Source organism: Anguilla anguilla, chromosome 1 (genome assembly GCF_013347855.1).
Source record: "Anguilla anguilla isolate fAngAng1 chromosome 1, fAngAng1.pri, whole genome shotgun sequence".
Classification (NCBI taxonomy): Eukaryota; Metazoa; Chordata; class Actinopteri; order Anguilliformes; family Anguillidae; genus Anguilla; species Anguilla anguilla.
In genome coordinates, this window is record NC_049201.1 from 25,443,606 (window position 1) to 25,461,842 (window position 18,237).

The following is an 18,237-nucleotide window of genomic DNA, read 5'->3' on the forward strand; positions in this document are numbered from 1 at the left end:
TTCGGTTCAGAGTCATGCTGTGTCACTCGCTCTCTTATAACCCCTGATTTGATCCGTGGTTTATCTGATTGATCGAGGTGACAAAAAACCAAAGTGATGATAAGCTGCTAAAAATTAAAAATCAGTTAGCGCTTATCTGAACATGATAGTGTTTGATCAGCGGAAATCATTGCAGGGAGATTCCTGTCAGATTAAAAGTTTGAAACGAGGTCAGGTGACTTCAAGAGGGCTGATAGCATGGGGGAGTCCTGACCAGCGTAAAATATTACTGCAACTTTCTACAACACTTTAATATTGTTTTATATGATAGTGCACATTTCAACTTTATATGAGATTTTTAAAAAAATTATTTTATACCACACAAACTACAATAGGTCTCGAGCACACATGATTTCCATGTAAGAAAGTGTATCAAGGATGCATCTACGAACCAGTGTGGCATATATGTTCTGAAATCATATTAAAAAATTGTTAGCATTGTACAACGTTTATTTTCATATTCACTTTTGGCTTTTAAAAATCTCCAAACAGCCAGTTTATCAACATATGCTTCCCTTCCCTTTGTTGTCTGATGGACAGGCCAGAAAACACAATTCCTCAATCGGTAAAGGATTTTGGTCACATCCTCTGCTTCTGAGCAAACAGTTGTTTTAAGCATGTCAAAAAACCACCCAAATTGAACTTCTTCGTGAAACTGTCCCTAACCTATTTTCGGCTGTCCATTTAAGACTTTATTAGTAATGCAAATGGAACACCAGCGTAATGTGCTCAGAACTTTATAAACGCTTTATTTGTTCCTTTTTTATTACTTTTGAATACAGCAGGAACCATTGGATTTTGCCTCAGAAACAATGTGGTGACACAGATATAATACCAAAGTGATGTGCTGTAGTGTCAGTTTCTAAGAGTGATCTTGTTTTCATTGTTTTTAGGCCAAGCTTTTCGTCATATTTTTGCAGGTAAAATGATAACAATACAATGGCAATAGCAATATAATGCAACATTTATATTTTTCTGAATTTTGACTTTCAAAATGATTTTGAAAATTCCTTCTAATATAATATTTTTTTGTTGAAGTAACTTCTTATTTCTCTTGACGTTGCAATTAACCCTCTTTTTACCATATATTTCATTTGATCGCTGATTTTGTTCAATGGAATTATAAGTTGTTTTTGTTACTGAAAAGTATTCACAGTATCCTTGTTTAAAGGTGCTACAGTATGAACACTAGTACATTTTTCATTGTGAAGAAATGTACAAAGCATTTTATGGATCAGTGCTCTTAAAGAGTTTAAACCAACCCAATGAGGGGAAATCAACCAAAATGTTAAATAATGTTTGTTGCTTAATGATATGCATTGTGAATGGTGAAATAATATGGAATAATGCTGTCATCTGTATCCAGATTTTCACCCTAAACTTTACTTTTTCTTGTTTAATACAGCTATGCGATAGGAGATATGTTCACAGCCCAAATCCAGGTGAACTCACATGCTTGTTGTAATGGTAATAGGCATAGTACACCACCCATGATTATGATTGATGACACAAAAGCCGCGTTTCCACCAAAATTACCCGGAACTTTCAGTCCCAGGAACTACTTTACCAGGAACTAAAAGGTTCCTTCAGCCAATGGTTGTCTGCGTTTCCACCGGGGTCTAAAGTACCGCGAAGATTAGGCAAATTAGCTCACTGACGTTGTCGTCGGTCCATCTGTCATATGATTTCTTCTGTAACCCCATACTACCACCGAAGTAGCCTACATTATTTTCTAATAACCGGGACAGCCCGGAGGGGTTTATTCCACTTATATACAACGGGTTACCAACAATGACTATATATGGTTACTTTTGTATTTATTGATTTTCATATATCCTCTCAAACACATTCATTAACAGCAGAAAACATGCACACGTTGTAAACAATTTGCTGTTTTATTACTTTCTCGTCGTCAATTCCATATAGGCTAATCGCAAAATGACAAGAATAGAACGAAAACTCGGACTTGCGTGAAAATGTAAATTAGTAGTGGTACAGCCACCGTTTGCTTTCCTTCGAAGTTACTGCTAGCCGAGCAGCGAAGTGTGCCCTCCAGATGCGAACCATGCACCATAAATGAGTCCATAGTCTTCCTGGTCTTTTCGTGGAATTGAAAAATGGCAGTAAAATTGAGTAAAATTACGGCAGTCTGAAAAAGCTAAAGGGAAGATTACTAGAATTAACCTGTTATTTTACCCGGATAAAAAGTGCGGAAGGTGATTTCCAGTTTGCTTGTACTGTATCACCAATGTTAATTATGCAGAACTACCGCATACCTCACATAACTGTATCAAACGTTTTGAGTCAACAACGGGCTAACAAAGAAAATCCGGAAGAAAATATTCAGCAACCGAATTAATCCGTTTGAATGTTTTGGTAGCCTACGTAATATGCTGTCCCAGCACGAATGCTTAGCATTTTATAAAACGAATACTAAAGCAAGAAAAGAACAGAAGAGCACACGTTATAATTCCAAGACGTTGGCAGGCTATAACCAAAAGTAGGCTACTGCGCCGCATAACATACAAGTTTGATTTGAAGTTATTATGAAAATAAATTGGTTTTCCGCTGCATATTTTCAAACATGGCGGGTAATGGCGGAAAATAAATACAACACAAATGCTACGAGTACTCGACCAATCAGAAATGTTCAGCGCTGCAAGCTCCACCCAAAAGGTTCCTGTACTTTCGGAAAGTACTACCCCCCGAGCAGGAACGTTTTGGGGGGTAAAACAAAGCCCCCAGAACTAAATTTAGACCCTAGTTCCTGCGGTGGAAACGCACTGAGTTCCTCAAAAGGTTCCTAGTTCCGGGGTATAGTTCCTGCGGTGGAAACGCGGCTATACTTATCCCGGATGTGCCTTTCAGTTGCGGGATGCTAACTGTACTAAGTGGTTTCTGCCAGTGGGTATGCACTCCCTTAAATTATATCACGTTCTTTGATGCTACTCCCGATGTACAGTAGAGGGCAGCAGGTTAGCTTAATATGCTGTTCTGTAAACGAGAATGGACTGTGGCGTCCACAGCCAGTGAATCAGATGAGGAAGCTGTGCTTGAGGAGGAAAATATACTTGGCACTTAAAAGTTGTAGATTGGGAAATAATAATAATAAAAGAATGTTTTCATTTGACAGTTGGGAAAAAAAGCTAAAACATACAAGTGAGTGGGAAACATCAGCCTCAGAATTAAAGTTTTGTCACTTAACCACTGCTACCACAGAGCTGTGCACATAAGTAGACCTACAACAAGCCAGGTTTTTAGCATTGAGGAATGCTAACAAATGCCAATGTAAATACATTTTGAGACCAGTGTGGAAACATACACATCAAAACATTGTGGAAATGCAACTGTTTTTAATCATTGTCTGCCACCTTTGACATACTTACGAAGTCTATGCATTGAGGCGGCATGCATGAGCCTTTGCTGGACTGAAACCTGGAACCTTTGCAGGTCGTCTGCATTGCAACCTAGTAACAACACAGGACATAAATTCAAGGTAGAGTAGACCACTATATACACTCTCAGAAATAAAGGTACAGAGGAGGTACATTTAGATGTTTTACCTATCCTGAAAGTACAATAATGCTCTATTTGCATACTAATAAGCAGAACATGAAAATTATTATTTTTTTCTATCTGTTAGCTCTGAGCAGAATCGAAATTTAAAAAAATTCTGTTCTTTTGTTCTGCCCACAATATAATGTTCCTGAATTGTCTAGAAGGAAAGAAAAACTGGTTAATTTTGCTCCCTTTCTCCCACTTCACAAACATTGAGACCAGCCTACTAGCCTGTCTATTTGCGACCAGGTTTCTGAAAATAATAATGAACACGGGTAAAGTGAAGTTATTTTTAGTAGTGCAGAAGTCATTTTATGAGATGCAAGTGGCTTTTGACTGCTATATTAATCACCACTGCCTACACTGAATGCCTGCTGCCACCACAATTTTAGGCCATCGCACGGAACGTGATATAGACTGGTCTACTCTAAATAAGCCCTATCAGACTTATTTAGGGTCCTATCAGACTTATTTCAAAGTGAAAAGGATGTTTCTACCATCTCTAAAACTACGCTATAACTTGATCGTTTCTGTATTGACAGTTGCTTATCAGTAACCAATGCTAAAGCTTGATCGTCCGTTATTTTTTCATGATGGCTTGATAATTCATTTGTCACATAAAACAAACACCTATATAAAGTAGTAATTAAGTATTATTTTCATATTTAATAATGACTAGCCTACTTGTTTTTTTTGTTTTTTTTTGTTGTTTACCAGTGCTGTCGATCTGCATGGATCTACAGTACTAGGGCCAGCGGAAGTGTAAGCAAAGCATTGTTGAATTTCACGGTAGAAAAGAAATAATGTCATGGATACCTAAATTTTCACTTAACGTTTTTCCTCAGGAGCTCAGGATCGATGTTGATTTTGTTTTTGGTTTTGCTTTTGTTCCCGCAAAAATGCCTTTCATTTCTGGTTTTCATTTTTGTTTCTGTTATCATTTTCAAGCCTTCTAATAAGTGCTTTTAACAAGCAAAAATGTACAAAGGAATTATGTATTGCTAGCTTGCAGTAAAATTATGTGCCTGTATGGTACCATTCCAGTGACAAGCATTTGTAACAATCTGTACTTTTTTCTGAACGTGGTCATGCAAAATATAAATAGCATATAATGTGTTTATTTTCATTTCCTCTCATATTACATGCAGTTTAGGGAAAAAATGATAAAAACTGCAAACTGTTTATTAAAGGCAACAAAATTTGTTAACTTTTGAATAAGAGTTAAAAGAAAAAAATGTTGCAAGATGCATGTCAATTTAATTCTCTCACAGGAGTACAATGTCAGGAAACCATAATGATGGAACTAAATGACATCATTTGTCATGAGGACATACATATGTGTACCAACTTTAACAGAATTTTGTCATTAAAATTCTAATTGATAAATTATAACAATGTCAATTATATAAGGTATTATGAATGGCAACATGATATAGGCAAATATGGTCAAATCAATGGTACAGTGGGTGTTTGGACTTATCTCACAGTCATTATAAATCGACTAATTATGAGAATAAATTAGCTTTTTACAACCATGTTACAATTGGTTGAAAATTCAAGATTCACTTTAAAGAGGATGTTCTAAAGTATAAATAAGTTATATATCCATAGGTCAAGCAGTTAAGGAGAAGACATTAAACTGCCTGACCTACTGAAGTTTATTAAGCAGTGTTTACAAAGTGCTGTGGACTTTCAGGACATAATACATATAATTAATTTAAGTAGTTCAAAGAAGAACATGAACATACATGCTGCATTAACAGTAACTGAAGAACATAAAATGAAATGTTAAACAATGTACAGGGGTGCCTAAAAAGATCTTAATAACTAGTAGTAGAGACAATTGAGAGATGCCTCTGAAACCCTTAAAATTGCATTTGCAATCCAAGAAGCCAACACTACTGCACCAGAAAAAAGGAAATACGGTGTTATTGTGGAAGACTGATACTCTGAAAAGTGCATAATTTTTAAAGTGAAATTAAATTTCTGTACTAATATCACAGGCAGGGACCAGAGCTGTATAACTCTGTAATACTCCCCACCCCCAAAACACCATTTGACATCTGGCCATATACGCTGAAGAGGAGGATTTTTGCCAGTAATGATGTGGCTTAGAGCCAAATGTTTGCAATACATGTCAATAGGAAATTACTGTAGAGTTTCATTGGTAGCACGCGGTAAGCAGTGCATGCACTCACAAAGGTTGTGGTTTCAATACTGTGCAGCCTTCTTACATCATGAGAAGCTTGGAGTGATTCTTCACTTCAAAATGCACAGGGAAGTAGACTTCACTGAAATAGCTAAAAACATCGGTCAGAGACAAAGCCAAAGCATTGGGTACGTCAAAATCAACTGCTGGACACTGTTGGGAAACAAGAACGCACTTGTGAGCTCAGCAATAGCAGGCAACCGCATATACCACAGAAGACCACCGTAGTGGATGACTGAAGAATACTGTCACTTGTGACAAAAAAAACAAAAATTTTTAACTGTCAAACAGATCTAGAACCCTCAGTTTTGATGCTATAGTAAAACTTTCACAGACCACCTCTTCCATAAGGAGTCAAGGGTTCAAATAACTGACTCTCCTTCTCCTCAAATATAGCGGTGATGAATTGGGTGTGCAGATTCTTTGTAAACAACATCCAAAACAACATTCAAATAAGGTTCACGCTATCACCCCCAGATCCCCTCCCCGCCCCGACCAACCAGTAGGAGTCGCTAAGGCAACGATCAGGACTCATACCCTCATCGGCTTCCCACCCACGAACACTGCCACTGCCACTACCCGGGTCTCTGCAGTGGTATACCTCTACAATACCTAGACGGCCTTTGGTTACAAATCTTTATTTGCAGTAGTGTGTTATGCCCAGCTCGGTTAGGCCATAACAAAGAAAGGGAGGTCCACATGGTAGCAACAGTTTTCTTAACAAAAGTGTATTAAACTAAATCAAGAAAATAGAGTGTGGAATCAGTAATCAGGAAGCATATGCATGTGTGGATGCAATAAAAACAGTATGGTGTGTGTAGGTGTTGAAGGGTGCAACAAACAAAGAAAAACCAAACAAAATGGAGGTGCCCAGGTATCAGCTGGCCAGAGAATCGGGAGAGGGCCTAGTCAGCTACAAGAAGGCCTTTTATGCCTTCTCCCCCATAGGTACAGCTAATCAAGGGCAGAGCCAGTCACTCAAACTGGATCCTATGGCACAGGACCTTAAAGAGACAGAACAGGGAGTTACAAACAGGAAGTTCTAGACAAACAGGGAGGGCAGACGGCAGACTGGTGTTGACCCTGCCTCCACATATACTTCAAAAATTGTAGGGCCCAGATCAACGCCAGTGTCTCCTTTTCCAAGACTGAATAGTTCAACTGATGACGATTGAACTTATGTGAGAAGAAGCACACCGGATGGTTTATACCCTCTTCCCCCTCCTGCAGCAAAACAGCTCCTGCACCCACTCCACTGGCATCCACCTGGATCTCAAAAGGTTTTTCAAAATTAGGAGCTGCCAAGACAGGAGCATAACAAAGCAAGTATTTTACAGCATCAAAAGAAGCTTGACACCTCGAGGACCAGACAAAGACTGCTTTCTTGCTTAATAGGTTTGTTAGTGGATTAACCACGGTGGAAAAATTACGACAAAAACTGCGGTAATAGCCTACCAAATCTAAAAAACGCTTAAGCTCTTTCTTTGTCGTGAGCGCAGGGTACTTTTCAACGGACTGAACCTTGGCACTTACCAGCCAAATTTTCCCCTGACCTACAACTCTGCCAAGGTATGTCACTGCCGCCTTGGCAAACTCGCATTTTGCCAAGTTGACAGTCAATCTAGCCTCAACCAACCTGTCCAATAGGGCCTCAAGACGCTGGGCATGAGACTTCCAGGTGTCACTGTACGGAACCACATCATCTAAATAGGTTGCGCATCACGGTAGACCAGACAGGACTTTGTTCATTAGTCGTTGAAAAGTTGCAGGAGCGTTACGCAACCCAAAGGGCATGACAGAGTAAGAGAACAGTCCGCCTGGTGTAATAAACGCAGAGATCGCCCTAGCTCTTTGTGTCAATGGTACCTGCTAATAACCTTCCAACAGATCCAATTTTGTCACGAACTTTGCACTCCCTACCTGATCTATACAGTCCTCCATACGAGGTAGTGGACAACAGTCAGCCTTTGTGGTAGCATTAACTTTCCTGTAGTCTGTGCAAAATCTATCTGTGCCATCTGATTTATCTGCCAGTAGACATGGCGAAGCCCAATCAGAGGACGTTGGCTCAGCGATGCCATTTTCTAACATGTACTGAACTTCCTTTTCCATCCGCTCACACTTCTCCATTGAGGCATGGTAGAAGCGCTGTCTAATTGGCTTAACACCTCCCACATCTATGTCGTGTTCAATAAGATGGGTACGTGATGGTGTGTCTGAAAACAGAGAAAGATGAGAGTTAATCAACCTTATCAAATCTGCACGTTGAGCAACTTGGAGGTGACCTAGCTTGGTTTCCAAACTGTTCAGATACGCAGAGTTCTTTAACCGACCTGTAAGAATGGCTTGTGATGGGACCTCAAAGTCTCCAGAAGGCAGTGGCACATCTGATATTACTGCAGACATCACTGCTTTTGGCTTAGATATTTCACCTGAAGAACCACCCTCACCCCTCACCTCTGACCTCTGAAACTGAACAGAGTGATAAGGCTTTAACAGGTTCACATGACACCACTGCACCTTCTTCCTTCTATTAGGTATGTGAATCAAGTAGTCACGCTCAGACATGCGGCTTTTTACAACATAGGGCCCAGTGAACTTTGCTTGAAAAGGGGAACCTACAATGGGCAGCAAAACCAAAACCTGATCCCCAGGCTCAAACTGGTGGCTCTGGGCCTTGCGATCAAAAAAGACTCTTCATTTTGCCTTGTGCATTGCCAAGTGTTTTCTGAGCTGCAGCACAGGCATGATGCAAGCGGCAGCGGAAGTCATTCACATAACTCACAATATTCACATAACTCACCTGAGAAGATGAGGGCTGGGCTGACACAGATTGTGCAGACTCCTCTCCACCCTCCAAGTAGGCCCTGCTCCTCGAACGAGTCACCACACAGGCAGAGAAAATCTTAGGGTGTTTCCTGGCACACTCGTCTGGCTCCTCAGAGTACTGTGGAGACGAGATAACATACAAAGGTGGTGGAACCTCCTTCCAAACTTTACCCCCAGCTAAGTCATTACCAAGGATAATGTCTACCCCCTCCATAGGCAAAGAAGTACGGACCCCCATGACCACTTCAGAGAACAGGTTAAAACGATGTAAGGAAACCCACAATCCTATGCCAACAATTGGAGTTTCCTCACCAATATCTGAATGTGCTGAAAAAGGCAAAGTACCAGCAAGATGAAACTCTGAGAAGCCCCTGTATCTCGCAAAATCCTGACAGGTTTCCTTACATTATCAGCCAGAGAGACAAACCCCTCTGTGATAAAAGGAGCATAACTCTTATCAACCTCACAAGGTAAAAATGTCTTTGATGGGGAGGTAACCAACGGGCTAGGTACCAGTGGTGCAGGGGCCACCAAACCAACAGACTTCACATATACAGTTGAGGTGGTAAACTTCTGGCCTGCTTTACCAATTGGACACTCTCCCTTCCAATGACCCTTGTTTCAACATGTATAACAGACTCTGGCTGGATCAAACTTCCCGTATGTCCCTGGAACATTCCTCACAGTATCCTGAGTTGACTCCCTCTCACTGGCCTGCCTTCCAAAGCGAGACCTTAAGTTGCCTCTCTGAACATCCTCACTATAATGACGACGCACTGCTGGGCCACCAGAATGAGTTAACACATACTCATCTGCCAAAACTGCTGCTGCAGATGCTGTCTTTACTTTGCTTTCATAAACACAAGTAGCTATGTGATTAGGCACTGAATATTTAAACTGCTCCAGGACAATAAGATCACATAGATCCTCATAGGTGTCCACCCCAGAAGCAGAACACCAACGTGAAAAATGAGCTGAAATCTCTCGTGCAAACTCAACATGACTCTGTTTCTCCCCTTTCTTCCAGTTCCTAAACCTCTGCCTGTATGCCTCAGGAACTAGTTCATATGCCTTTAATACCGCTGCTTTAACCTTAGCATAGTCCTTACTTTCAGCAGGACTAAGGGCAGAGTAAGCTTCCTGTGCCTTGCCTGTGAAAACACACTGTAACATCAATATTCTGTCTGCATCAGACCACCGTCTAGCCTCTGCAACACGCTCAAACAGGGCAAAAAAAGTATCTGGGTTCCTGTCATTGTACTTTGGCAACAACCTCAAATTACCTGCAACATCAAAACTGGTATTGCCTCCAGCATATTGACCAACTGTACCCAAATCAAGGAGACTCTCACTAGCCCTTCCTTCTCATATCAGCTCTAATTTAAGATGTTGAATTCTTAATGTCTCCTTTTCCAAAGCAATCTCAGCTTCTCTCTGACTCTGTGCCTGCTCAGCCTTTAATTTCTCATTCTCCAGTTGAAACTGCAACCTTTCCTTTTCACGTGCTGCCTCAAACTGTAGCTTCTTCCTTTCAATCTTTGCCCTCTCTTTCTCCAATTCCATACATTGCTGAAAGGACAAATTGCCACCATAACCCTTGGAAAAGGATACAGGAGAACTCTTACCCTGGTCTGCCTCCAAAAGTTCACCTAATTCTGCTAGACTCTCAACTGTTTCTCTTATTTCATCTTTCCTAGGCAGATGTTTAGTCCTAGTCCAGCCCAAATGAACTGCTAATTCTACCAAATCTGTATTTTTCAATTTATCCAATGTTTTATGAGAAGGCTGGCTTAGAAATTCAGCAACTAAAGGATTTTTGTGTTCTGTGCCCATAACCGCTGAAAATGGACTGTACTAAACAGAACAGACAACAAGAACATAAAAAAGGGTAGCGCCAATCACATAATGCACAACCCCAGGGAGGATGGGCCACCAAGGAGCTGCCCCCTAAACTTCCTAACCCAAATCTAAGATAACTCACCCTAGTCTTTGTGTACGTACTGGCGGGGGGTACTTACGCACCCATAAACCGATTGCAATGGGGAAGGCTGACTGCCTCAACCAGTGCTACGGAGGTGCCCACGAGACAACCGCTACTACCCGCACGGACAACACACAAAAATAACAAACAATCCCTCAAAACAAAAACTCAACAACTCCTCCTTATGAGAAACTGTTGCTACAGCCTAAATGGGGAAAACAGTTCATGCTCCAGCCAGACAGATTTTGCAGAGCTATTCAGCTACACTCCTCCCTACAGCTGTACACCACATTACCATCACTCACTGCTCTCATTGCTGTACCTCAGTCCAGCCAGCCTGGGCAAAACACTCTGGTATAGCTGGAAAACCTTAGAGCCTAGGTGCTCCACTCCCCAACCTGTTGGCAACACAACAAAATTAATACAAATACAAAGCAACCCTAACCAAAAGAAAGAAAACCAGTTACTATGGACCTCCCAACATCTGTGGCTTGCACAAACCAAGTGCACCATTCAAACCACAGACAGACTAGGGAATTTAAGCAATCCAATTCAACTTTACCAACCTCACTAATAGATTTAAAAAAATGGACGAGCCCCCACTTGTTATAGCATAATCATTGACCATCTTCAGGCAAAAGCCGAGGACCCACTGCAATCAAACACCCGGAGACAGAGTGCCTTGCCCCTTTTCCTAGGTACCACACTTTTTTATGTTCATTCACTTTTCAGAGGCATCTAGTGAAGACCAATTGCATCAGACTGATCCCCACCCCATGTGCTGTGGTATGTTTTGTGATTTTTAGGTTTTTCGTATTAGAGCTGGTATGGAGATACTTTGTGTGTATTCAGGTATACAAATAATCTGTATTTTAATTTTGGTTCTTGGTTACCAATCTTTTTTTTTTTTTTGCCATTGTCTCCCCAATTTAGTCGTTATACCAATTCCCCATGTGTATCACACAGTCCTGGTCGATGCACTATCCTCTGTTAGTCTGGGGAGGGTGTAGACTACCACATGCCTTCTCTGATACATGTGGAGACACCAGCCGCTTCTTTTCACCTGACAACGAGGAGTTTCACTGGGAGAGCGTAATGCCTGCGGAGGTTCACGCTATCTCCCCCAGATCCCCTCCCCGCCCCGACCAACCAGTAGGAGTCGCTAAGGCAACGATCAGGACTCATACCCTCACCGACTTCCCACCCGCGAACACTGCCAATTGTGTTCGTAGGAACGTCTGACCAAGCCGGAAGTACCGCTGCTGGGGACTGAACCCGGGTCTCTGCGGTGGTATACCTCTACACTACCTAGACAGCCTTTGGTTACCAGTCTTTATTTGCAGTAGTGTGTTATGCCCAGCTCGGTTAGGCCGTAACAAAGAAGGGGAGGTCCACACGGTAGCAACAGTTTTCTTAACAAAATGTATTAAACTAAATGAAAAATCAAGAAATGGAGTGTGGAATCAGTAATCAGGAAGCGTATGCATGTGTGGATGCAATGAAAACAGTATGGTGTGTGTAGGTGTTGAAGGGTGCAACAAACAAAGAAAAACCAAACAAAATGGAGGTGCCCAGGCACCAGCTGGCCAGAGAATCGGGAGAGGGCCTAATCAGCTATAAGCAGGCCTTTTATGCCTTCTCCCCCATAGGTACAGCCAATCAAGGGCGGAGCCAGTCACTCAAACTGGCTCCTACGGCACAGGACCTTAAAGAGACAGAACAGGGAGTTACAAACAGGAAGTTCTAGACAAACAGGGAGGGCAGACGGCCGGGGCCGTCACAAGTGCTTCAGTGATGTTACCAATAGACTAGTCGGTCTGGGAAAGTTGCTAGCTGGGTCTGGTACTACTACTCATACAAACCAGTTAAATGTGCTTGTGTTCTCCTAACTTGCAAGTCACTCTGTATAACAGCATCTATTAAATAAATGTAATGTAATTCAGGCATTGTTACATTCATAATAATACAAAAATAATAAAGCATGTCTCAATAACTTCTATTCCCCCGTGTACTGTGAGTGAAAGTGCAACAACTCCAACATTCATATGCACAAGGGGCAGCACAGTGGTGCAGTTGATAACACTGTCACCTCAAAGGAAGGCCTCAAGTTTAAATCCCAGCTGGAAAAGATATGCAGGTTAGGCTAATTGGAGGCTCTAAATTTCTCGTAGGTATGAGTGTGTGAGCGAATGGTGCGTGCCCTGTGATGGTTTGGCGACCTGACCAGGGTGTATTCCTGCATCTTGTCCAATGACTGCTGGGATAGGCTCCAGGTACCCCCCTCCTACACCCACCAAGAATAAGTGAGTTATTCATATGCACGTTCAAATTAGGTTCAGGACCAAAAATCACATAAATTAAAGGCCTAATAATGCTATCTCTCTTGTGATCGATTTTTACTGTCACACACAGACAAACTTTCAATGAGTTCCTATAGATTAGCATGTAGTCCCAATGTGAGCAAATAAAAAACAGCAGAGCAAAAGTAGACTGGAGATATGTATTTTTACAAGAAATCTCTCCTCATTTCCAGAAAGGTCAGGCAAAGTTGTGTGTGAACGCAACAATGAAGCGACACGTTGAAGAAGTGGAACACCAAAGAGACAGCACGTACCAAATTGGTTTAAGCACAACCAGCCAGGTTTGATTCATCAGAAACTGTAAGTACAACCATATCTCGCCAATCAATCTTAAAAGATCTGCCGCTGATGGCGGGAGTGCAATGCATCAGCCTTAAACCTGTTCGGACCCAGTGAATCACTGTCGCCTGCGAGATGCAGATCGACCCACATTCGCTGCTGCCATGCGCCTGAATTCTCCTTATCTCCTTATCACTGTAAAGAAATTACAAAGCAGTCTCATGAACTCTGGAGATTTTGTCTTCTGATATACCCTTTTCTGTATTTTTTACTGTATTGCAAGTTTCTTTTTATGGGCCTTACCAAATGCCCTATTTTCAACAGGGTTCACTCGGTACAGTATGTATATGACCTTGAGTAGGAGTGTCTGCCATATCTACACTAACAAGGTCTGTATTCCCAGGATTTAAAATTGTGTTTCAATTCTTGCTGAGGCGCAAGGTGCTCTGATTCACTGAATCCTTATGAATAGAATGATAGGTGTGGTTGAAGACCAAGCAATCACAGCCAGCAAAAGCACGGACAGAGACAGAGGCTCCTGTTACTTACAGTCCTTCCAAAATAAGGATGTACAGAGGATAAAGGGAGAACAGGGCCAGACCTCTTGCTTGTAGGTCATCCTGTCTGTAAATGAAGAACAAAGGGCAGTGAAAAGCAATGGAAAAAATTGAAAATCTGATAAACAGACCAATTTTGATTAGGTAATATTTTGGAATAGTGGGGTCTTACTGACTACAGTACATACATTAATCACTATGTGTTATACTGAATTATTTTGTTGAGAAAGTTAAAAGTCCAATTAGTCATTTTTAGAATGGATAAAATTTACGACACCAAAACATGTCTTTTGGCATTGGTATCAAGCATTGGTGCCGGGGATTTTGCTCCACTTGGATACTATTGTTACTCTTCAACTAACTTTGAAATTAGTTAATGGGTACCAAAAAGTGTGTTTTCAGGAATCTGGTCAGCTGTATGGTGGAAATGTAAGAAAATGTATTTATGTGTATTTAAATTGTATGTCTTGTGATTTATCATCGCTTACTCTAGAATACATGCTATTAAGCTGTTTTGGCGTCTGAGCACATTCCCCCAGCCAAGAACATTAATCAAACATCCAATCCTTCAACAATGATGCAATACATTTTTTGGGACCAATTTCCATGAAATGGTCAGACCTATCTATACACTTACAGGTGCCTGTCCTCTGCCAATGGAGCAATGGCGCTGCAATCTTGAAAGTGAATGAATACAGCAATTTCCATGATTCCCTTGTCTCAAATTCCCATTGTTCATTGCAGTATTTGTCTCTGATGTCTAGGTCTGTGCTGGAATGAGTGCACTTGCCTACCTTTGAGAATACTTGTTGAGTACACTGGATGAGAAAGTTGTTACAGTGCTGTGAAAAAGTATTTTCCTCCTTTTGTGTTTGGGATCATTGTCTTGCTGCATAACCCAGTTTCACCTCATCATCAGTTCACAGGCAGATGACTGGACATTCTCCTTAAGAGAAGGAACAGAATTCATTTTTCCTTCAATAATGGAAAGTTGTCCAGGTCTCGTGGCAGAAAAGCATCCCCACACCATCCCAATGCCGCAACCATGTTTGACTGTTGGTGTGATGTTCTTACTGTGAAATGTTGTATTTGCTTTACGCCAGACTTGTGAGACCTGTGCAGTCCAAAGAGTTCCACTTTTGACTCATCTGTCCATAGAACATTATCCCAAAAGGTTTGGAACATCCTGGAGCATTCAGGTTTTTGACAATCTGAGACGAACATTGATGTTTCATTTGTTTAGCAGTGGTTACCACCTTGCTACTCTCCCATGTATCCCATTTTTGTCCAGTCTCTTTCTTATTGTGGAGTCTTGAACACTGACCTTAGCTGAGGATAGAGAGGCATGCAGCTCTTTCAATGTTCTTTTGGAATCTTTTGTTTCTTCCTTGATGAGTTGTTGCTGTGCCCTTGGAGAAATTTTTGCAGGCTGGCCACCCCTGGGAAGATTCACCTGTTCCAATTGTTCTCCATTTGGAGATAATGACTCTCACTGTGGTTTGGTGGAGTCCCAGAGCCTTAGAAGGCTTTGTAACCCTTCACAAACTGATATATTTCAACAACTTTTTTCAGATCTCTTCTGCAATTTCCTTTTATCGTGGCATAGTGTGCTTGTACAAATGTGGTGACTACTTCACTCTGATGGCAAGGTTCAATATGGGTGAGGTTCAGCTTCAACAGGCTGCAAACTATGGCTGTGTTCAATTAGATGACTCAAATTTTCAATTAAATGTGGTTAATTGGTCGATTGAGTAACTTATTATTTTTTCACATGGGTGACATGGTGTTTGATAACTTGTTTCAAGAAATAAATGAAGTAATAATTTAAAAAATGTGTTTCTTGTTGACTCTGTATAAAGATCAGAAAACATTCAGTGTAACAAATATGAAAAAGGGGAAATCCAGAAGGGGGCAAATACTTTTTCATGGCACTGTAAAAAAATTCTCTGAGTGTATTGTACTTAATATCCGAGGATGATATCCTTATTTACAGGGTTTTGCTCAGTATATTTCAGAGCGTATTTTTCAGCATTTCGGTCCCATAAATACAACGCACAGCTTCTCTTAAAAAACAGGCAGAGCTTCGCTGACATTTTCTTTGAAGAACAACAACAGCAGCTACACGTGGGCATGGCCACGCCATGGCGGAACGTCTTACAACTCGTCCACGTGTGTCTGAAAAATAGTGTGGAGGATATTTTTTGTACACTGCCCATCATGCACTAAACAACCTGTGAGATGTTGATGAAACAGTGCCAAATCAATAGTTTGCCATACATGACAGAAATATCACTGTTTATAACAGTGGAAAATAATGTTTTGTTAGATGACAACCATAATAAAAAATAAATAACAGTGTATGGAATTAATTGGAATGTGGTGAATTTTTCATTTTACAAGACTTTGCCCGATAAATAAAAACTCATATACGGTACTGCACTGATTAGCTCTTTTTTGCTAGTCGTAGCGTGCAGGTACACTTGCAAAAGTTTCCGTTGTCATCATTTTACAGACTTCCCTTCAGGTGGACCTATAGAATTTCCTCGATCAGTTGTCTTTGACCTTAATAATAATCAGCAAGGTGACAAGGTATTCCTTTAACCTAGCTGTTAGAAACCCTTTTTTTTATAGAATGAGTATTTTTGACTATAATGTGGCTGAAGACACCGCTGCTGATCTTTTCATGTGGTCCTGCGAAGCCTCTTTCACTCTTGGTCTCTTGCGGTATGTTTATGACTCGAAGGCTGCATGCCCACAAGCCTGTGTGCTCAGGAAACACATCAGCATTTTTGTGACCTCCTTTCCACAGGATTCAAAAGCGTACAAATGCTTGAACTCATGCTCTGAGACTCCCTCCCATGGCTTGTCTTGCTCACCTGTGGCAAAATCTCATGCTTGAAGACTTTTGGGGGGGGGGTTAGGGTGGGAGGTCCTGGGGGGAAAACACAGATGAGAGACACATAATTTACATGAAAAGACAATGTAGGTGGTGCATTATGTCAGAGGCTTTCAAATTTGCCACACCTTTAAAAAAGTGCGATTGACGTTGTTCCATCGTCTAAACGGAGAAACCCGCCAATGGGGGAAATTGTTTGCGAAAGTGAATCACATCTTGGAATGACACATTGCGGGATGGAATGGATTTTTTAGATTCCCCAGAAAAAACACTAAAGCCCCTCAAACTGTAATGGAATCAGACTCTGCTCATCCACAATTACGTGACTCCTGTTTGAACTTGCCGACGCGAGGGAGGTTGTCTGTCCCATTTACATATTACATTTTGCTATAATGCGAAGCTGAAATGCTCTTTTACTTTCTTTATTTTACTATTCCTTTTTTGCTTAACCTGTCTCAAGATCAGTTGTTTAGCTGACATTTGACATATCCATGAACATGAAAGGTTTATTGAACCTTGATCAAGGAGTGACCCACTTGACTGAATCTCCTGGCCTACCAATTGTGTTTAATTCTCTGAACTCCTCTTTACTGAACTGTTGTATGTAATCACTGCAATATTACCAGTAATATTTAACTGAACTCTCTCTGTCTTTGGTTTGGCTGTTGCATGAAATTTTATTATATGTTGTATTTAATTGCCTTGGTACTGTTTTCACTGCTGCACAACCAATTGCCCCACTGGGGACAAATAAAGTTCGACTTGACTTGACTTGACTTGAAATTTCCAAAAGAAAAATTAAAGGATATGAGATGTGTTTGAACTGCCCGCCTGCTGGTTTAATTAATGATTACTGTTAGTCATAGATTCTCTATAGTTACCCAATGGTCAGCTTCACCGTTCCTTACATCTTTCCTACATTCTTATTTTAGGCATTTTATTTGATGACTGGAGTTTCTGTTGCTATATAAGAGTTATCTAATTATCATTCACATAGAATGCCATTCTCATTGTCCTTGGCTGAGGATCTGCATGCTATTCATGTAGCTACAGTAGCTACTCTCCCTGGAGTCCACCTAGATAAATTACAGTTCTTCATAAAACCAAAAACATGTTATGTGCTATCATGAACTAAAACATTCATTGCCAAGGTTCTGGAACTGAGTTTCTGTTTAATCTATAGAATTGTGATGTCCATTAGTTTCTTTTAGTATGGACATAATAATCAATCAAGTCTAGATTAAAGATGCTGTGTAAATAAAATGACCGACTTAATAGTATTAGCATACATATTTTCAAAAAATTAAATAAAAGAAATACTATGATATTTTGAATGAGCTTTCTATCCCAAAAGCAGCAAAGCCCTTTTTATTGTCAATACAGAAGGATGTTGCTTATTTAAAAGTAGAAAATTACATTTCTAGCAATCAATGCAACTTCCAGTGGGCTGACAATCTGAAGTGAACTTAAAGTGAATGTTTATCAGAGAATATACATGCCATGTCAGACCTCCAGCTCCCCTGTTTAGT